This window comes from Phodopus roborovskii, unplaced genomic scaffold, assembly GCF_943737965.1.
Source record: "Phodopus roborovskii unplaced genomic scaffold, PHOROB, whole genome shotgun sequence".
In the NCBI taxonomy this organism is placed as follows: domain Eukaryota; kingdom Metazoa; phylum Chordata; class Mammalia; order Rodentia; family Cricetidae; genus Phodopus; species Phodopus roborovskii.
The window spans coordinates 153645-176685 of NW_026126055.1; the positions used below are offsets into that span (position 1 = coordinate 153645).

The following is a 23041-nucleotide window of genomic DNA, read 5'->3' on the forward strand; positions in this document are numbered from 1 at the left end:
TAGCAATTTTTTCTTCTTTTGAGACCTCTTCATTGAGATCTGTAACTGATATTTTGAATAGGACATTGGTTTATGTGACTCTCTTCCTCCCCCCCCCTCTCTCTGTGTTCTTTATATATTCTATTAAACTTCTGTCAGATTTATAGCTGGCAATGATTCTCTCCCATTCTGTGGTCTTCCTCTTTCTTCAGCTGATTGTTTCTTTTTTTTATATTTATAATTTTTTATTTAATTTTATATAACAAAGTCCAATTAAATGAAAACAAACATTTATACACAATATTTGGGAATTTGGGCGTCGTTCTTTCCAAACTACTTCCTGCTGGTAAGGGGCGCTGTCTTGGGGGATTCGAAGAAGATTCAGATATCCTAGCTGTAGTCTGTAGGGCTGTTTTGTCCAGCTGTTTTGAATGTAGGATCAGCTTGTACTCTGTTTCAGGCGGTCTGGCGTGATCAAACCACATTAGTCTGGAAGGAATCCACATCTTTTCATTTTCTGTGGAAACAAAAATAGAAATCCTTTTCCCCAGTAACTTGTTCTTCAAGTTAAATTTTGGAGTCAAAGCATTTTTTTTTAAATTTATTATTTTACATGTCGATCCCAGTTCCCTCTCCCTCCCTCCCTCCCTCCCTCCCTCCCCTTCAGCCCCTCCCTCCCTCCTTCCCTCCCTTTTACCCTCTCTGCCCTCTCACATGCACTCTAAACACCCTCCCCTCCCATCCCCCCACCACAATACCATATGTAGGGGAATGCCATCCAGTTGGGGTCATGTAGATCTGACAGGTCCTGTGAAGTAGGGACTAGGGCTTCTCTCCTGTCTCTAGAATAAGGCAGTTATCCCTCCGTGGGGGATATGTTTGCAAAGTCCTTTTGTGCACCAGGGATACATCCTGGCTCCACTGTCTGAGGTCTCTTAGACTGCTCAGACCTTCTGGCTGAGACCCATATTCAGGGGGGCCCGAGTCAGTCCCCTGCTGGCTTCCCAGCTATCAGTCTAGTGGCCCTTAGTGGATGGCACTTGAAGAAACCATCCTGAATGAGATAACCCAGTCACAAAAAGAGGAACATAGTATGTACTCACTCATATATGGATTTTAGAACTAGATCAAATGATCACCAGCCTATAATTCACATCACCAGAGGAACTAGGATACAAGGTGTATTCTAAGAGATTCATATAAAGTCCCTCACAGAACTGGGAAGGGACAAGTCCCCCAGAGCTCAGGTGAAGTGGGGGAGGACAGCGAATGGAGAGAGAAGTAGGAGAAAATGAGGGGGAGGAGAGGAAGGCATGTGCGACCAGGAGGATTGAGCCTGGTTAGGAATGGAAGATAGGAAAGAGAGAGAGAGAGAGAGAGAGAGAGAGAGAGAGAGAGAGACAGAGACAGAGACAGAGACAGAGGCAGAGAGAGAGAACATAAAAGAGGGAGCCAATATTGGTTTGAAGATAAAGTTGAACACAAAGAAACGTCGAGAGAACTACAAGACTGCTCCCAACTAACAATCTCAGCTACCATGGAAAGGCTATCATAAATGCCCTTCCCGGAGAGTGATATCAACAACTAACTTCTCCATGGAGCCCTCAACTAATGCCTGTTGAAAATAGGAGCAAACACCCATACATAAACACTGAGTCGAACTAGAACCCAGAAGCAGATGGAGAGGACAAGACCATGCGGTAGAAGCACATAGAGACAGCTTACCTGAACAAGGAGCAGCTGATTGTTTCTTTGGGTGTGCAGAACCTTTTTAGTTTTACAAGTCCTTAATTGTAAATTATTGAGGAGTCATATTACGTAACCCAGGCTGATCTCAAATTCATCATCCTCCTTCCTTAGCCTCCCAATTTCACACCATCATTCATGGATTTGAGAAAAGAGAGGAATTATAGTTTGGTTTCTTCTTGAAAAATAGTAATTTTAGAATGAAAAACATTATAACCAAAGTAAAAACCTCAATGAATGGGTCTAATGATTGCTATCTGCATGCTGGAGACACTGAAGATCTGTTGACTGTTCAAGCCATGGGGCTAGATGCCTCAGCAATTCCAAGCTGGTGCTGTAGAAGGACCAGAAGATTCCCAAAGACCTGTTCATTTTCATTTAGTCTACAGTGGAAGCCTAAATAAGCTGAGTTCCCATGGCAGCAATAGATGGACTGAGCATCAGGAGGCAGAGGCAGGAAGAGAGAAGCAGAGCCACATCTTCTTATCCCTTGTTTCATATGTGTCACTGCAGGAAGGGCCACCTAGTCTGGGGATGCTGTTTCTACCCTTCCTTAATCCTTCCAGGAAATACCCTCCTAGACACCTCCCCGCACCAAAAAAAAAAAAAAAAAAAAAAAAAACTCTCTCAGATTTAATTACACATCTATTCAAATTAACAACCAAGATTAACCATCACAATATATAATATGCAGTAGATACAGCTGTAGCATAGAGCAGGATATGAAAAGATTTTGTGTATATGTGTACAGTTTAAATGACCTAAAAAAGACCTTGCACATGAAGAAAGTGTAACCCAGGGAAGAACTGCAAAAGCTGTACACTAATCAATGGTAATTGACAGAAGCCTTAAAAGATGTATGTTTTGAAGCATGATTTTTTTCTTTTGTTTTTTTTTTGTTTTCAAGACAGGATTTCTTGTATAACAGTCCTGGCTGTTCTAGAACTCAATTTGCAGACCAGGGTGGCCTCAAACTCACAGAGATCTGTCTGCCTCTTCCTCCCAAGTGCTGGGATTAAAAGCATGTGCCAACACCGCCCAGCAAAGCACTACTTCTGATTAAGGATTGCTCACTGCAAGCTGTGTTTTACACAGATTAACCAGAGAAAGCAAGATTTCAATCTGTAAAGATGTCAAGGGTAGTAATATGCACTTACATCCCCAGCTACTCAGGAAGTCACAGTGAGTTCCAAGCTAGCCAGAGCCACACAGTGAGACCATGTCTCAAAAAAAAAAAAAAAAAAAAAAACTGAAGCTGTGAGCCACACCACCTGACAGGATATTTTTGTCATACTTTTTCCCTTTACTTTAAAAAATATGTCCAGTGGTTCCCAACCTGCCCAATGCTGTGACCTTTTAATCTAGTTCCTCATGTTGTGGTGACCCCCAATCATAAAATTATTTTTGTTGCTACTTCATAACTGCAATTTTGCCACTTATGAATTGTAATCTAAATGTGTAATATTCAGGATACAGATATCCCAAAGGGGCTGGGACCCACAGTTTGAGAACCCCTGTTTTAGTCCTTTAAATATATTCAAAAGATCATTTGAGCCCAGGAGTTGCATGTGTGTGGGGGGGAGAGGGGGGAGTAGAGAGAGAGAGATTCATTCTATAAGTGCTATTATTCTAGAGAACCCTGAATAATACAGATGGTAAGGCCCTATTACTGAAGACACTGTATATTTTGAATGCAGGGAATAGAAGCTGAAATACAAGGGTAGGGATGTACCTGTTATCCTAGTGCTAGGGAGGCAGAGACAGGGGCCCACTGACCCACCACTCTAGAAAATCAGCAAAAGACTCTGTTTCAAAAGCTGAGGGGGAACACAATCATGAAGGCATCTGGCCTCTGCACTGGTTGAGACACAAGTCCTGGGACTCCCTGTCTCTCCACCTCAGTACTGAGATTACAGGTGTGCTGGGCCCAGCTTTTTATGTGGGTACAGAGATTTGAACTCAGGCTCTCATGCCCATGTGACAAACATTTTACTGACTATGATATCTCAGCAGCTCCCAATATTTTTAAAGGATAAAATTATCATAATAGATACTAAAAAAGAGCATTGAAAACCTTCAAACTCCATTCACAATAAATATTCAACTAGGAACAGACGAGTCATATCAATGTGATAAGTGGCATACATGAAATCCCACAGAAATAAGAAAGGAACATTTCTTGCAACTCCCAGTCAATAAAACACAAGTTCTAACTAGTGAGATAATGCAAAGAAAACAAATGCAGAACATTCTGTTTTACTGGTGGCACACGTCTTTAATCCCAGCAGTCAGAAGGCAGAGGCAGGTGGCTCTGTGTGAGTTTGAGGACAGCCTGGTCTGCAGAGCAAGCTGCAGGTCATCCAGGACTAAACAGTGAGACTCTGTTTCAAAAATCCAATTAGAAATAAGAAAAAAAATCACATTTATTCCAGGCGAGTGCAATCCTCACTTTAAAAATTCTCAACAGTTAATTCAGAAAAAAATATCTATCTAATGAATGGATTTTAAAAGATCATGTTTAAAATTAAGTTTGTAGAAGCAGTGGATAGAAAATCATCAAGGATATACAGATAATGACAGCAAAGCACAACTGAGCATATTTACTGATTCTAAGATGTTGAAACCAGTGCACTCAGCATCAGAGTACACTTCCTCTTCAACTGTGCAAGAAGCACTGATCCAGGAAGCCCATATCCAAGGTTATTAAATAACCTTAAAAAAATAAAAGAATAGAAATCACACAAAGTATCTTTTCACACAACTGAATTAAAGTAGAATTAATAGAAATACAACATTAAATTTTGTAAATATTCATAAACAAAATTCTTCTAAATAATTCATATTTCAAAGAGTATACAGATGGAGTAGAAAGTGTTCTGACCTTTAAAAAAATGAAAATGCATCATTTTGCAAGTTGCATGGCTCTGCTAGGCATAGCTTAGAGGGGGAAAAAAGAGGAAAATTCATCTAAATCAGGCTAAAGAGGATAAGAAATAAGGTTAAGAAAAAATAAGTAAAATTTAAAAACAGAAGAACACTGTATAAAGTCAATTACAGGTAACATTAACTCTCTGAAAAGATTAAAAATATTAAAAATATTGATAAACCTGACAAGACTGACCAGCTAATCAAAATCCCAAATGAAAGGGAGCATATAACATCATTACAGAGCCTCAGAACATTATATGTGTAATTAGGGAGTACTTTGAATATATTTTGCACTTAAATTTGTAAATGAGGTGTAATGAACTCACTTCTCAAATACTATAAAACATTAAAACCCATTCATAACAAAATAAATAAATCGTTCTATAGCTTGTAGAAAACAACTCTTTACTTCCAAATGGATTCACTAAGGGTACTAAATATTTAAAGAGGATATGATCCCAATTTTCCTAGTCTCTATTAGAAACAAAAGAATTAATAATACTTCTCAGCAAAATATATGGGGCCAGCATTAATTTAAACATGCAAAGGCACTACAAAATAAAGAAAACTATATCAAAACCTCCCACAATTGCAAAGATAGAAATCTTGAAAACAAAACGACTTAGCTAATCACATACAGTAACAAATAAACATAGGAATATCACACAACCAGAGATTATTCTGTGAATATAAAGTTGTTTTAATATTCTCAAAGTAATCAATGCAATTCTCAACATTAGCAATGTAAATGAGTCAAGCCATAATCATATTAATTGGTGCATAAGAGATTAGAATTAATCAAACATTTATGGGGAAAAAAAAACTCCCAGCCATAGAAAACTAAATAAAAACCTCCTCCTCCTTTTCCTCCTCCTCCTCATCATGTCTCCTCACATCCTCATGCCCAATACACACCTGGATTTTAGCCCCAAGAGATGAGGAAACATGCCACATCAAATAATTTGCCCTTGACAATCTGAAGTTGGAAAACCTATTTGAATATTTGGCAGAACTTTCAAGATCCCCTTGGAAACTCAGTTCCAAGGAAGTCAAAATGAAGAGGTAAGGTTAAGTGAGAAATGTCCTGGTGTTTTACCCGCAAGATGGAGTGGAAGAAATCTTTGGGGCCTGTTGATGATATGGGGCCCACTAAGCAAAGAAAAGCACATAAATGCTGAAGATGATATGAAGGTATAAGGAGAAGTTAGGAAATTAAGCACAGTCCAATCTTTCTGGTCTTCTTTGCAGAAGATCTGGTTTCTTTTATTTTCCATTTATTTACTACAGAAAAAGAATGAATACAAGCCCAATCACTCCCTCACACACCAAGAATGTCGTCATTCTTCTTGATGACATAAACAATAGCTCCTTCCTAAGAGGACAGTTTGTCTTCCTTGTCTTTTGTCTAAATTGCTACAACTAGCAGTGGCAGGAAACAGAACAGGATGTGAACAAGAGTACTATCCCTAGAAAAACAAAACTAAATAATCACTCAAATGCAGCAACCTTCTAAACATAGACTAACATTTATATGTATATGTTTTCTGCTTTATGACCATCCCTATAAAATGAAATCTATTTTCCAGAAGCTGGGTTGTAAATCAAATATAAATGCCAAAAAAGAGAAGAAAAAAAGAAAAAAACACTGCCATCACATTTAGTTAAACTTACATTACATAGATTATGGGGAAAGTACATTAGTGTAAAGAAAAACACACTCTCGGAGTCATGAAGGTGCTTGAGGCACCATAATGTGTAAGAAATGTTAATGTTACCCTAGTGTTGTGAGAAGCAAGTGAAGGATGTGGCAGGCTAAAAGAATAGCAGATGCATGTCTCCTTTCTGCAGTCTACGTCTACTGGTTGAATGATGGTTAAATCCCCACATGTTAAATGCATGAATGAAAGATGATCTACTAGTTTTCACAAAGACCAGAGGTTTCTCTGGTAAACACCCATTTTAGAGACAAGGGTACTGAAAAATCACATAAGCTAAGCAAGAGTTGCTCAGTTCTTCAACATGAACTGTTGTTAGATAATAGACTGAGGAGTCTTGGCTTTCTTGGTCCCAGGGAACCTGGGGCATGCTGCTTGGAATACACATGAGTGGAGAAAGTACAGCTGCCCCTCCCCATCCTAGACCACCTCCCTCTTGGGCTCAATGTGTCAACAAGGCCAGCTAGTCCAGAAACTAATACTGACACTGATTTGGGCAAACAGGCCAATCAAGATCCCATAATTACTGGGAGTTTTAATCAACTCAAGCCAGTTCAGTTGCCATTCAATTTGTAATAGGCTCCAGTGCTGACAAGAGGGGAAGGGCTGTACTGCAGTCAGAATTAAAGGGATCAATAGTCATAGACAGTGCAACAGCAGCTGTAGGACCCCATGAGGGTCTCCTGGCTACAGGGTAGAAAAAACAGAATGTACCCCAACCCCTGGGATTATTCCAAACATAGAGCCGAACTCCCATCCCACACAGGCACCGCCAAACAGTTTCTGTTATCTACAAGATTCAAGCTCAGGGAATGTGTTCATGTTCATGTTGTCCTTGTCGCCCTAAACAAACCCACAAGCCATATATTACAACTTCTGTGGTACTGTTCTGTGTGTTTCTTCCTGACTTTTGAAATCAGATGCTCAGGAGACAAAAAGCAATGAAGCAGAGCACACATGCTGTGCTTCCTAGCTGTAATGCACTGAACAACTCATGACATCTCTTCTCTGTTGGATTGAAATTGGACTAGTTGACAAATAATGACCTTCTGAGATCATGGATAATATATAGAAACCATCATAGGTAACAAATACTATGTTCAGCCTCAAAAGAGAAAGAGAGTCTACTATATATGCATTCTTTCAAAACATAGATCTAGGCTGTGATGTGGTGGCTCAAGCCTTTAGTCCCAGCACTCGGGAGGCAGAGGCAAGCAGATGTCTGTGAGTTCAAGGCCAGCCTGGTCTACAAAGTGAGTTCCAGGACACCCTCCAAAGCTACAGAGAAACTCTGTCTCGGAAGAATAAATCAATCCTGAGGCTGGCAAAATGGCACAGTGGTTAAAGAAACTGAGCACCAAGACTGATTACCTGAGTTTCATTCCAAGACATGGTGGAAAGAGAGAACTAACACCCACAAGTTGTCCTCTGACCTCCACATGGGCTCCATGGTACCTGTGCCTTAAAAATAAATGAAAGAAATGCAATAATTAAAACTATATACTTCATTATGTCACCAATTTAGTATATTCACAATAATAGTGTAAAAGTGCTTAGAGAACCAAGACAGCCCCACAAGTTCTTCTTAAATCATTTGATATGGGTCTATAAACCATTAGCTCATTTAATTTCTCATTCCCAGCATTAAATTTACCTCCAGTTTGATTACATTGGGATATCTTATTATCACTTTCTAAAAACCACCCAACCTTTGTTGTCTTTATCACTTGTCCATTGCTGTGACAAAACTCTGTGACCAAGGCAACCTATAAAAAGAAGAGGGTTACAGGATAGCCAAAACAACTCTGTACAATAAAAGAACTTCAGGAGGCATCACCATTCCTGACTTTAAGCTCTACTACAGAGCTATAGTTCTGAAAACAGCCTGGTATTGGCACAAAAATAGACAGGTAGACCAATGGAATCAAATTGAAAACCCTGATATTAACCCACACACCTAAGAACACCTGATTTTCGACAAAACAGCTAAAATTATACAATGAGGCAAGGACAGCATCTTCAACAAATGGTGCTGGCACAATTGGATGAGGGTTTGTAGAAGATTGCAGATAGACCCATGTCTGTCGCCATGCACAAAACTCAAGTCCAAATGGATCAAAGACCTCAACATCAATCCAGCCACACTGAACCTCTTAGAAGAGAAAGTAGGAGGTACCCTTGAACAAATTGTTATAGGAGACCGCTTCCTGAACATAACTCCAGGAGCACAGACACTGAGAGAAACAGTTAATAAATGAGACCTCTTCAAACTTAGAAGCTTCTGTAAGGCAAAGGACACAGTGGATAAGACCAAACGGCAGCCCACAGACTGGGAAAAAGATTTTCACCAATCCCATATCCGAAAAAGGGCTAATCTCCAAAATATACAAAGAACTCAAGAAACTCGTCAACAAAACACCAAATAACCCTATTAAAAATGGGGTACAGAACTGAAGAAAGAATTCTCAATAGAGGAAATCAAAAAAGGCTAAAAGACACTTAAGAAAATGCTCCACATCCTTAGCTATCAGGGAAATGCAAATCAAAACAACTTTGAGATACCATCTTACTCCTGCCAGAATGGCTAAAATTAGAAATACCAATGATGACTCATGTTGGAGAGGATGTGGAGAAAGGGGAACACTCCTCCACTGCTGGTTGGAGTGCAAACTCATACAACCATTTTGGAGATCAATATGGCGGTTCCTCAGGAAAATGGGAATTAGTTTACCACAGGACCTGGCAATCCCCCTCTTAGGCATATACCCAAATGATCCACATCCATGCAACAAAGACATCTGTTCAACTATGTTCATAGCAGCATTATTTGTAATATCAAGAACCTGGAAGCAACCTAGATGCCCCTCAGCTGAAGAATGGATAAAAAAGATGTGGCACATCTACACAATGGAATACTACTCTGCAGAAAAAAATAATGGTATCTTGAAATTCGCAGGCAAGTGGATGGCACTTGAAGAAACCATCCTGAATGAGGTCACCCAGTCACAAAAAGAGGAACATGCTATGTACTCACTCATACATGGATTTCAGACATAGAACAAAGGATCACCAGCCTATAATTCACACCACCAGAGGAACTAGGATACAAGGTGTATTCTAAGAGATTCATATAAAGTGCCTCACAGAACCGGGAAGGGACAAGTCCCCCAGAGCTCAGGGGAAGTGTGGGGGGCAGCAAATGGAGAGTGGAGTAGGAGAAAATGAGGGGGAGGAAAGGAAAACACGTGTGACCATGAAGATTGAGCCCGGTTAGGAATAGAAGACAGAAGAGAGAGAGAGAGAGAGAGAGAGAGAGAGAGAGAGAGAGAGAGAGAGAGAGAGAACATAAAAGAGGGAGCCAATACTGGTATGAAGATAAAATTGAACACAGAGGAAAGGTCTAGAGAACTACAAGATTGTTGCCAACTAACAATTTGAGTTTCTGTGGAAAGGCTACCATAAATGCCCTTCCCGGATAGTGAGATCAACAACTAACTTATCCATGGAGCCCTCAACTAATGCCTGTTGGAAACAGGAGCAAACACCCATACATAAACACTGAGTCGAACTAGAACCCAGATGCAGATGAAGAGGACAAGACTAGGAGGCAGAAACACATAGAGATAGCTTACCTAAACAAGGAGGAGCTAATGGGCCACCAGACTGATGGCTGGGAAGCCAGCATGGGACTGACTCAGGCCCCCCTGTATATTGGTCTCAGCCAGAAGGACTGAGCAGTCTAAGGAACCTCAGACAGTGGAGCCAGGATGTATCCCTGGTGCACAAAAGGACCTTGCATACACATCCCCCATGGAGGGATAACTGCCTTAACCTAGAGACAGGAGAGAAACCATAGTCCCTACTTCAAATGACTTGACAGATATACATGACCCCACCTGGATGGCATTGCCCTACATATGGAATTGGTGTGGGTGGATGGGAGGGGAGTGTGGTTAGGGTGCATGTAAGAGGGCAGAGAGGGTAAAAGGGAGGGAAGGAAGGAGGGAGGGAGGGAGGGAGAGGGAACTGAGATCGACATGTAAAATAATAAATTAAATTTAAAAAATGCTTTGACTCCAAAATTTAAGTTCAAGGACAAGTTACTGGGGAAAAGGATTTCTATTTTTGTCTCCACAGAAAATGAAAAGATGTGGATTCCTTCCAGACTAATGTGGTTTGATCAAGCCAGACTGCCTGAAACAGAGTACCAGGTGATCCTACATTCAAAACAGCTGGACAAAGCAGCCTTGCAGACTACAGCCAGGATTTCTGAATCTTCTTCGAATCCCCCATGACAGCGTCCCTTACCAGCAGGAAGTAGTTTGGAAAGAACGACGCCCAAATTCCCAAATATTGTCTATAAATGTTTGTTTTCATTTAAATGGACTTGGTTATATGAAATAAATAAATAAATAAATAAATAAATAAATAAAACAATGGCTGTATGCAGAGAATAGCATTTCACAACTCATCACCGTGTCTTCGTGCTCTTATGTATTTATTCACCACCACCACCCTTCTGCAAAAAAAAAAAAAAAAAAAAAAATAGAGGGTTAGAGCCCATGATGGCAAAGCAAAAGCATGGTGGCAGGAACAACTGAGAACTCACATCTTGCTCCACAACCACAAAGCAAGGAGAAGGTACTTTGGATGGCAGGGATCTTTTTCCAACTTCAAAGTCCACCCCCAGTGTTGCACCAATTTCTAATCCTTCCCAAATAGTTTCACCAGCTAAGTACCCCGTATTCAAATGTATGAGCTTATGGGGTCCATTCTTATTTAAACCACCACATTTGTCTCAACTTGTATGGATTTTACCACCATTCAGTGAGTAGATGTAGACTCCAGAAAGGAGACATAGATCTGCTGTTCTTTTAGCCTGCCTCAATGCTCTATCCACTTGCATGTACTAAACATGTAAAATTCCTCCTGGAAGGTGGATGTCTTTGATTTTCCCAATGACTAACATTTGACCTTTCCAACCATAATAGCCTTCACTACATAGATCAAGGAACCAATGTGGGAATTCTGCCAAGTTCTAAGTCTATCTCTCCCAATTATACATTCTGAAACTGGGGAAATAACCACAGGATGAGTCCTGGGACCCACTGGACCTACTGTGAGTCAGACTTCAGCCAAATCTCCATCAATCCCCTGACCTCCATAAGCCCCGGCTTTAACTGGAGGGCCACAGTACTTCTTGGGATCTCCCGGAATCTTCATGAATTCTGAACCAGTATCCAACAGACCCCAGAAAATCTGATTGTTTCCTTTCCTCAGTGTACAGTTACCCTTATAAAGAGCTGTAGGTCCCTCTGGGAAAGGATGAGAGCAAGTATTTTATCAAGATCCTTTCTTTAGGGGACCTGGATGTCCCTTCATTCAAGGAGTTCATTATGGCATTATGGACACTGTGTTGTCTATGCTGCCCATCCTGATAGATATGATCACCTTGCTTTTCTCAATTCAATGCTGCCATCTGGCCCCTGCTACCTCAGGACCCAATAAAACCCACTGTATTTAATTCACTGAACTGAGCAGCAGCATCTCCAACCCCAAGGTCTGACATAAAGAAAAGAGCAACGACAAAACTCTTCAAATGTGCTGGTGCCCCTCTTACCATTTTGCATCTTATAAGATTAATGAAAGGTATGTCTTCTAGGCCATCTCATTGTGAACGTTAGGTTTCACACAGCATACCCACTCTAGCAGTTTCTCTAAGCCTTAAAATCCCTTCACCAACACTAAGCCAAGGGCTATCAGGTATGTCCAACTCCTTTTCAGTAGGCCATCTTTTGACAAATGTTTCAGCCAACCATTCAAACAAACTTTAGCCACTTTTTTTTTAACTGTGTAAGCTTCCATATTAGACCTATAATCTGTTGTGGGATATTTATACACTGTGTGAAGATGTATTGCTGTGGCTAGTGTAATGGAAAGCTGAACGGTCAATAGCTAGGCAGGAGGTATAAGCGGGATTTCCAGGGAAAGGAAGAGGAAGAGGAAACTAGGTGTGCAGGAGAATCTAGAACACAGAGAGAAAACAGGAGGTGCAAGATGGAAGACAGGTAATGCCACATGATAGAACATAGATTAATATAAATGGGTTAGTTTAAGTTATAAGAGCTAGTTATGAACAAGCCTAAGTATAGGCTCAGCATTCATAATTATTAATAAGTCTCCATGTCATTATTTGGGTGCTGGCTTGTGAGATAGACAAAGACTGATTACAAGAATCTCCTCTCAGAGGGCCCATATCAATAAACTCATCCAGATGCAGTTTTATGTTCCTTCCACCATTATCCTACATTACTAAAATCAATTCCCACACATAATCCCCAGACTTCTGCTTGCATGAATTAGAAACTCATTAAGCTCTTTAGTAGTGTAGTGCACCTCCTCATGGACTATACTTTCTATTTCCCCTCTAGGAACCTGCTTAGTCTTAAGTCTAGTTACAAGGCTAGACATATCTATGGATGGGCCCTGAGGAATATCAGTATTGTCTTCCTGACATCTTCAGAGAAGGTCACTGCTGGTTTAGCACACAATGGAGGATTAATTTCTTCAGTCAAAGGTGAGAGGGCAGCCAAGCATGGTGGTACAAGCTTTTAATTCCAGCACTGGGAGGTAGAGGCAGGCAGATCTCTATGAGTCTGAGATACACCAGGCCTACAGGGTAAGTTTCATGACACTGTGGGCTATTACACAGAGAAACCCTGACTTGAAAAAACAAGACTTGTAACTGGTCAATCTGCAGAGACTACAAGGCTGTGAAGCACCCACCCTTAAATGGGATGGGATCTCTGTATCTCAAGCCCTCCCTGCAAGGCTCAGGGATCATCACAGGAGAGGAAGAGAAAAAAGTCACACACATATAGGAGATAGAACAACCTAGGGAAAACTGCTTTGAAACTGTCTGTTGTACATAGCAGGCCCATTGCACATAAAGAACTCACAGTGACACACAAGACCTACATAGGATTAGGATAGTCATCATTCCAGCAATAATGGGGAAGGGGCTCATGAGCTCCCACCCTTAGCTGAGGAAGTATTGACAGTTGATGCCTTCTAGGTGAGGAGATGTCAATTTTCATCAGGGATGTATCCCTGTTTAGGTTGCCCATGCTCCAAGAATGGATGGCCCTACATGCATGCCAACTGGACTCAGTTGTTTAAAAAGAGTACATGAGGAGAGAACACTACCAACTTCCTCCAGACACAGGTGGGAAGCTGACTGCTTCCCTGCCTCACCAGGAAACTGCCAAAGTCCCTGAGGAATCAAAGGAAATAAGAACTTAATGGATAGAGCGGAGAAAAACTGTGGTGGCTTCAAAGGCTCTAATGTATGTCAAATTAATACCTTTTGATGGTCCCGAGTTTATTGTAAAAAGAGAATGCACACTAACATCAGGAACAGTAAAGGACATGTTGAGGGGGCTTTCTTCCTTTTGTCCCTCTCCTTCTTAACTAAAGTTCATTGATGTGCTGTCTTAAATTACAAAATACTCACAGTGCCAAAATAACCACTCACAAATACCGACATTCATAACAACAAAGAAAATTACTCCATTGACTGGCTCAATTCCTTTACAAGACAAATGGCTCCCATTCCTTTGCTTTTAGCAGAACTTAAGAAAGGCCTTAATGGAGTTATCAATGACACATCATAAAAACGATTTTTGAAGACAGAATATTGATTGATTTCTGGAAAATATGTGAGCTAGTTTTCTTGAAGTACAGTTAATATTGGAAAAATTATAGTACCTCATACAAATTGATCAGTATGAGATGAGTGGGTGGTTTTTAACTTATTATTTGACATGTTTACATTATTATTGAACCACTTAATTCCTGATACTGTATTTTCTAGTATTTGACTGACTTTCATGGTTCTAATATGAAACAACAGAGACACCTCTAATGACAAGAAAGAAGCCAAGGTCTTATGAAAAATTGAAATTTGATGTTAGCCCTAAACAGGCTCTCTATATCATATAGTTTCCTCTCAAGGATTGGGGACCATTGCAAAAGACATGGTGGAAAGGGTTTTTAGAGCAAAAAGAGGTGGATGACTTAAAGTAAACAGCATTTTCCAAACATGGCAGAGCAGTCGTACATATGAATGTATAAACTGTGTGCATGCTCAAGCCAGACATAATCCCAGCAGGAAGAAGGGAGGAGGTGGACATGAAGTCCCACCCATAGATGAGACACTTGGCTGGGATAGCTGCTAGCAGAGGAAAAGTTAGCTTTCTTTAAGAGTATGGCCTCACTGGCAATGGGTCCAAGACCTAAAACTAATGCCCAAACTGACTTAGAGGAGCCCATTCTGTATGGAGAGATACCTTGCCCAGCTTAGACACAGGGTGTGGAGGTGGAGAGTTGCCTTTCTCCTGCCTCAACTAGATGATGGGACAGACTTAGTAGACTTCCAAGGGGAGGACTTAGCCTCTCTAAGGAGCAGATGGGACGAGGGAGGAGTGGGAGGAGTGGGGGGAGTAAGAGGAGAGGAGGGAAGGGGAACTGGGATTGGAATGTAAAAAAAAATAATTTATATAAAAAAGAATGATGAAATATTTTGACACAGAAAGTTAAAAAAAAATGGCCTCTGATAGGATAACTACAGTCCAGGGGAAGGTGTAGAGATTTTTCAGTGGGTAAGATAAAGATGTCAAACAAACGTCTGGTGGTGGCACATGCCTTTATCCCAGCACTCAGGAGGCAGAGGTAAAGTTCAAGGCTATCCTGGACTACAACGTGAGTTCCAAAACAGCTAGCACTTTTCCAAAGTGAAACCCTGTCTCGAAATAAACAAAATAAAATATCAAAAAAAGACTTCCAGAAACAAAGATCTGAGTATTCTCTTGCTGCCAAAGCTATCATGCCAACATGTCACTGCCTGGGGATCAAAAAAATGTCAATTCCTTGTCACCCACATGGAACTTTCACTCAACTTTTCAACACATCTTCCTACAGAAATGACACATTAAGTTTCTCTGAAATGAGAGACAAATGCAGGCAAAAAATAAGGCAGGAGGAGACAGAGTAAATTCAGAAAGCAGCAGCAGAAAATTTTCCAAACCTTTAATAAGTATCTACATGGAGGAAAAACACTGTGCTTCTGAAACTAGATCTAGTCACATTCTTAAATAAATAAGCAAGCCAGAGAAGAATAGAAGTACTGTTAGCAAAACAGACGCAAGTGTTTCAGAAAAATAGTGAAACTATTTTTTAAGATTCATTTACTTATATTCTTTATGTGTATGGGTGTTTGGCCTGCCTGTATGCTTGTGTACCATGTGCACACCTGGTGTCCACAGAAGAAAGAAGAGGGTGTCCGATTCCCTGAACCTGGAGTTATAGGTGGTCATGACTATTTATGTTGTTACTGGAATCTGAACCTGTACCCTTTGGAAAAGTAGCAAGTTCCCTTAGTCTCTGAGCCATCACTCCAGCCAAAACATACAAAACTCTTTTTGTTTGTTTGTTTGTTTTGTTTTTTTGAAACAGGGTTTCTCTGTTGTAGCTTTGGAGCCTGACCTGGAACTCTGAAGACCAGGCTGACCTCGAACTCACAGAGATCTGCCTGCCTCTGCATCCCAAGTGCTGGGATTAAAGACATGCATCATCACCATCCAGCTTCATGACTTCTTTATATTAATTTATATTTTTCAAGACATGGTTTCTGTATGTCCTGGAACTCTCTCTGTACAACAGGCTGGCTTCAAACTTAAAGATCCTTCTGCCTCCTGAGTGCTGGATTAAAGGCATGTACCACCATGCTCGGATCATAGCAACTTCTTTACAACTATATACATACACTCTAAAACAGCAAACTAGTGTGGTATTGACATTAAAAACAGGCATGCAGACCAAAAGAATAGTATAGACTACCCAGAAGCAAACCCACACATTTCTAGCTAACTGATTTTTATAAATGTGTATAAGAAAACCATAATTTCAAACCTGAAAACTGAATATTCACAGACAAAATAGTAAAACTAGGCATTGTCTCTCACAATGCAAAAAAAATTCAATTCAGAATGGAAGTCCTAAAACCTTGAAACAACTACAAGAAAACAAAAGAAACACTATATGTTATTGATCTGGTCCAGGATGTTTTTGAAAGAAAACCTCAAGAGCACAAGTCAATAAAAGCACAAACAGATGAAGTGGAGTATTGCAAACTAAAAATTTCCTGGAAAGTAAAGAACCTTAATAAACAGTAAAGACACAGTTGGTAGAATATGAAACATATTTTAAACTATGTATTCAACAAATGATTAATGTAAAGATTGATATAGGGAACTCCTATGGCTCAACAGAAAAAAAAATAAACAATAAACTAATTGTAGAACAGGGTAAAGGCAACCATATCTGAAATGAAGACATACAAATGGCCAAGCATATAAGAAAATGCTCAGTATTAACCAGCAGATGAATACAAATCAAAACCACAGGACAATAGCATTGCATCTCAGCTGAAATGACTATTATCCAAATGGCAAAAAGAATTTCTTTATGCCCACTTCTTCTTAATGCTGGGATTTTGTTTGGTTTGAACCTGGGAAGGTCTTGTGCACACAATCTGCCACAGTCTCTGTGACATCTATGAGCTCATCTACATATCAGTCTTTGTCTGTAAAACTGTTTCCTTGAAGTCATCAGCAATCTTTATTTCTCCTTCCTCTTCCACTGCATGATTTCCCTGTGCTTTTTGTTTGGGGTAATTTTTTTTGTCTTATTGGCTTTTGGTTTGTTGCATTTGGGGGTTTTTGCTGCTGTTTAGGGAGGGTTTTTAGGTAGATAGAGGGGAGGAACATGATGAATTTGGATGGATAGGGAGATGGGGAAGATCTGGGAGGAGTTGGGGGGAGAATATGATCAAAATATATATTGTGTGAAAAATTAATAATAATAAACAGAAAAAATAATAATTGCTAAAAGGATATGGAGAAAGGAATGCTTTTACATTTTTTGGTATGAACCTAAATTAATATAGTCATGTGGAAGTGAATATGGCAATTTATTAAAAATTAAAAATTCAATTACTGTATAATCCAACAATCCTACTAGCCTTGTGTTTATCGTCACCCTGTTTATAATAACCAAAATACACAGTTGATCTAAATGCACATAAGCAGATGAATGGATAAAGAAAATATGGAGTACCAAAAAATGAAATCCTATCATTTGCAATCACACGAATAAGTAGAGAACATTAGGCTAAGTGAAATAAAACAGGCACTGAGGGGAAAAGACAACATTCACATCACCTAGAGAACACTTTAAAGGTTGGTTTTATAGAATATTAGTTAGTGGGAGTTGAAGTAAGTAGCAAAAGAGCAATAACAAGTATAATACTACAGCTAGAAATAATAAATTCTGGAGCCCTGTGTGACGGCGCAAGCCTTTAATCCCAGCATTCGAGAGGCAGAGGCAGGGGATCTCCGTGAGTTTGAGATCAGCCTGATCTACATAGAAGTTCCAGGGTTGCATAGTGAGATCCTGTCTTGAGAGAGAGAGAGAGAGAGAGAGAGAGAGAGAGAGAGAGAGAGAGAGAGAGAGAGAGAGAGAACAAATTCTAGTGTTCTATTACACAATTGTCTATAGTTCAGCAATAATCATCTATTTCAAAACACCTAAGAGAAAGGAGCTTGGATGCTCTTTCTACAAAGAAACAATGGTTAAGGGAGAAATGTGTTAACTTCCCTGATTTAATAGCAAACCATCACATTATATCCTATAGAGTTATACAATTGTTATGCATAACTGAATTTTTCAGTTTTTATTTAGCATGTATATGGGTGAATTGCCTGCATGTATGTCTGTGCACTATGTGTGCCCAGTACCCATAGAGGCCAAAAGAAAGCATTGAATCCACTGACACTGGAGTTATGCAAGATTGTAAGTCACTGTGTGGATGCTGAGAACCAAAACCAGGTCCTCTGTAAGAGTATCAAGTACTCAGATCGGGCATTGGTGGCACACAACTTCAATCCCAGCACTCGGGAGGCAGAAGCAGGCAGATCTCTGAGTTTAAGACCAGTCTGGTCTACAGAGTGAGTTCCAGGACATCCAGAGTTACACAAAGAAACCCTGTTTCGGAAAACTAGCCCCTATATAACTAAAACTTTTTAACTTGCTTGGACAGGGTCTCACTATACATCCTGCAGAACAGACTGGCATTGAACTTGCACTGTTTTTTCCTTCCTGTGCCTTCCACATGCTGGCCTTAAAAGCCTGTGCCACCATACCTGTCCTCAATACACTTTTTAAAATTATAGATGCATCCAAAATGGCATGAGAGACAGCATGCAGCAGTTATTTGTCCAGCTTCTTCTGCTTATTTCATTAGAGCAGTAAAAGTTCAAATAATGAAACACCAAATCCAAAATTCTGAAAGCACCAAGTGAGAATAGAGAACAACCAAACACTCAGACACTGCTGGCAGGAACACAAAGTGGCAAGTCACTTCAGAAAACAAGTTTAGCTATTCTTACAAAACTAAACCCATGTTTACCTTATAATCCCATAATTGCACCCCTGGTGCTTACTCAAATGAGATGGAACTTGTATTAATCAAAAGTCTACACATAAACACTTAGAGCAGCTTTACTTGTAATTGTCAAATTTTGAAAGAAATCAAGATTCCCTTTAATGATCAAACAAACAAATGCCACTCAATAATTTCAAAAGGGAGTCTTGAAAACATCAAAGAGCCTTGGACAAAGTACATGTAAGCAAACAAAGACATAATTTTTTAAAGGATCTATTTGTAGCTGAAATCAGTATCATGATAAATAATGAAATGCAAGAATTTCCAATAAAGGCAGGAAAGGGGATAAACCTGCTTCATCACCAGTAAGGCTGTTCTAAGACACTACATTCTACAATAGACAAAAGAACTGAAAGAGACATAAAATCGAAACAGGCAAAATTCTTATTTGTTGATGACATGGTCATATAATTTCAAAGCATAATGGGATCTGTAGAAAACATATTAGAAGCAATAACTGATTTTAGTGATATGTTAATAATCATTCCATCACAAGTACAGATGAGAATGGGGGAGAATTCCTACACAGCAACAACTGAAAATAAGTAATATTCAGAAGATCTAGGAAACTTAAAAATGGTTCTGAGAGCAATACCACTCTTGGGCATATACCCAAAAGATGCACACTCACACCACAAAGACATTTGCTCAACTATGTTCACAGCAGCATTATTCATAATAGCCAAAACCTGGAAACAACCTAGATGCCCCTCAACCAAAGAATGGATAAGGAAGATGTGGTTCATTTACACAATGGAGTACTACTCAGTGTTTAAAAGAAAAATGACATCTTGAAATTTGCAGGCAAATAGACAGAACTAGAAAAAAAATCATCCTGAGTTAGGTAACCCAGACACAGAAAGAAAAACCATCACAACCCCCAAAGAATCTAGGTAACAAGAGCTACTGAGTAAACTGGGAGTGGAGGTGGGAGGGAGGGAGGAGGAGGGTGGAAAAAGAGAGAGGAGGAGAGAAGGGAAAGTGGGAGGAGAACATGAGGGAATGGGATTGTCCAGATGGGGGAAGGACAGAGAGGGAGAGAAAGGAAAGAGATATCTTGATAGAGGGAGCTATTATGGGGCTACTGAGAAATCTGGCACTAGGGAAATTCCCAGAAATACACAAGGATGATCCCAGATGAAACTCTAAGCAATAGTGGAGAGGGTGCCTCTCCCTGTCCTTTCCCTGCAATCAGATTGAGGGCTACCATAATTCTTAGCATAGAACCTTCATCCAGTAACTGATGGAAGCAGATACTGAGATCCACAGCTGAACACCGGGCCAAAATCCTGGAGTCCAGTTGTAAAGAAGGAGGAGTAATAATAAGAACAAAGGGTTCAAGACCAGGACGGGGAAACTCACAGAGACACCTGACCTAAGCTAGTGGGAGTTCACTGACTTCAGACTGACAGCTGTGGGACCTGTATAGGATCCAAGTAGGCCCCCTACATGCAGGTGACAGTGGATGGCTTGGGCACTTTGTGGGGCCACTGGCAGTGGGACAAGGATCTATCCCTAGTGCATGAACTGTTTTTTTTTTGTTGTTGTTTTGAGCCCATTTCCTATGGAAAGATACCTTGCTCAGCCTCTACACGGGGGGGGGGGGGGGCTTCAGTCCTGCCTCAGTGTAGTGATGGGACAGACTTTATTGACTTCCATGGGAGCCTTACCCTCTCTGAGGAGTTGATCGGGGCTGGGGTAAGGGAAAGGTGAGGGTAATGGGAGGAGGGAGAGAGGGGATACTGGGATTGTATGTAAAATAACAAAAAATAAAAAATAAAGAAAAAGAAAATGATGTTGAGAACCAGAAAGCACTTGAGTAATTAGAAAACCAGCCCTTCCTTGGTCTAGGAAGACTCAATCCCACTGGTAACCAGATGACACTCTTCTCCAAACTGACAGACAAATTCAACATAATCTATATCATAGTTTCAACAGGTATTTGAGAATGATAAGGTTCACATGGAAGAATATGTGGAAATACAAAACATTTTCCTGGAAAAGGAATCAAAAGACTATTACCCTACAAAATATGAAAATGTATTGTAAAGTTACATTGATTAAAACAGGATGGCACTTGTACAGACAGAGACACTCAGATCGATGGAGTAGAAAACAAAGGACAGAAATAAACAGCACATATGAAAACTCAATGAAAAGAACAATGTTTCAATTCTACAGATCCAAGAAATTACTCAATAGATGATACTAAAACAGTAGACATAGCATTTGAAGAGCAAAGCAACTGTACCCCTGTCCCAACTCTACCCCAAAATAAATGCCACGTAAATCAAATGTAAAACTGAAACCATGTGAGTGCTAACAGACAGGTTGTATAAATCACTTTTAATATTAATATTTGGAACTAGTAACATCTATGTAAGGCACAAAATGAAGCCCAGATTTCACAAAAAAAAATGACCAATAAATATGACCATACACAACTTTAAATGAAATTGGTCATCACATAGATGACAAGGAAATTCAAAGACAATAAATGGTATGGGAGAATTTGAGAGGATATGTATTTGACAAGAATATTCAACATTACTTCTTACAATAATGAGAAAAAATAATACCCACTAAGGAAAACCTGGTTATGTAACTTCCAGTATATGCACATACTGCCGTTCTGTATAGTGTTGTTATTTTAATGAGGTTCTGATCCATAAGATGTTATCCATAAACTGTTACGTATTGTGTAAAAATGTTGCAGAATTTCCATTGGTTTAAAAAAGTACATGATCATATTTATCCTTATATAGATAGATACATGTACATGATCGCAGAGTCAGAAAATTAATTGGAAGATATGGAAGAAATCATTTACAATGTGTCTGGGGATTGACATTGGGAGAGATTAAGGACTTTTTTTTTAGTTTATATATTCATTCGTTCGTCAAATAGCAGTTTAAGCTGTTCTACGAAGTATCTTTTAGGTCCTAAGGGTACAGGTGAGGCTTCAGTTGCTAATTTTGAAGGGGAGCTAGACAATAAGCAAATCATACAAATGATCAAGAAAATTTCAGGCAGTGAAGGGTCTATAAGGAAAAGAAAATAAACAATATGACAGGGAGCAGTGGGGAAACAATTTGTGTGGGTGATTTCATGTTGTGAGGTTGACCAAAGGCCTCCCTGAGGAGGTGACAAACAAGTTGAGACTTAAATGACATGAAGGAGCCAACCACCAGAAAATCAAAAGAAACAGCAGTCTAACTAGAAAATAAAGGGGAGAGTGGGAGTAACAAATTGACAGTCTAATAGGGTATGATCAGATGCAATTAAGCCTGTATTTTCTTTCACTTTTTTTTAATAAATAAAATACCGGTAGCAATTTTAAATAACAATGCTACATTGATGCCTAAAAAATAAATTCAAAAAAGTAAAACTAAATAAATTCAGAGAATCAGATAGATTGGGTAAATCACTTAGTCAAGTTCATCTCATTAAGCCTCAGTTTCTTCATTTGTAAAACGAGGAAAAGAACACTCACCTCGGAGGGGATGAAGCACAAATTAAATGAAATCTATGTAAAGGGTTGCTTGTGTTTGGCCTCTTTTGGATGCAAGAAACAGACACCAAATGAAGCGAGATCAGGAAGCAGAAATCCAAGGGTAAGAATTCAAGTACAAATAGAGCTCATTGTGCCTGGAGCTTCGGGAAATGTCTAGACGTAGCATGAACCTCTGTTCTACAGATTGGTCGTTAATATGACTCATCCATGTTACATGTCTGCTTCTCTCTGCACAACTGCCCCCATGCTCCTTGTTTAGCCAACCACATTTAGCTGTTCAACGGGCACTTGACCTAGTCCATAGCGCTCCCAACCCAACCAGCATCTTGGTATACTGGACCTCTCAGCTTAGCTCCCCACAACTAACTGGCAACATCCCTCTGCATCTCTTATTTCACATTCCCAAGGAGAGCAGATCGGATTGGCCCACCTCATCTACTAAAGCTCGGCCATTCACTCACAGGTTGTGGCACTGGACTTGGATCAGGTGCTGTACCCTAAAGTGAAAAATGTAATACGTAGCTCCTTGCTGGACCATTTAGCAAGAGATGTAAGAATGGCAGGCAAGAAGTGCCATCTCTGATGTATGTAGTGACT

The 23041-nt window shown here is 39.8% G+C and overlaps 1 long non-coding RNA gene across 1 annotated transcript; it reads right to left on the bottom strand.

Moving 5' to 3' along the window:
* Positions 1–7749: 7749 nt before the first annotated feature.
* Positions 7750–22833, bottom strand: LOC127218335 (uncharacterized). The gene is made up of 3 exons (XR_007834185.1): positions 22424–22833; positions 8078–8134; positions 7750–7829 (listed from the first exon to the last, which is right to left on the bottom strand). It is a non-coding gene; the product is annotated as an uncharacterized LOC127218335 (long non-coding RNA).
* Between the last annotated feature and the right edge of the window lie 208 nt (positions 22834–23041).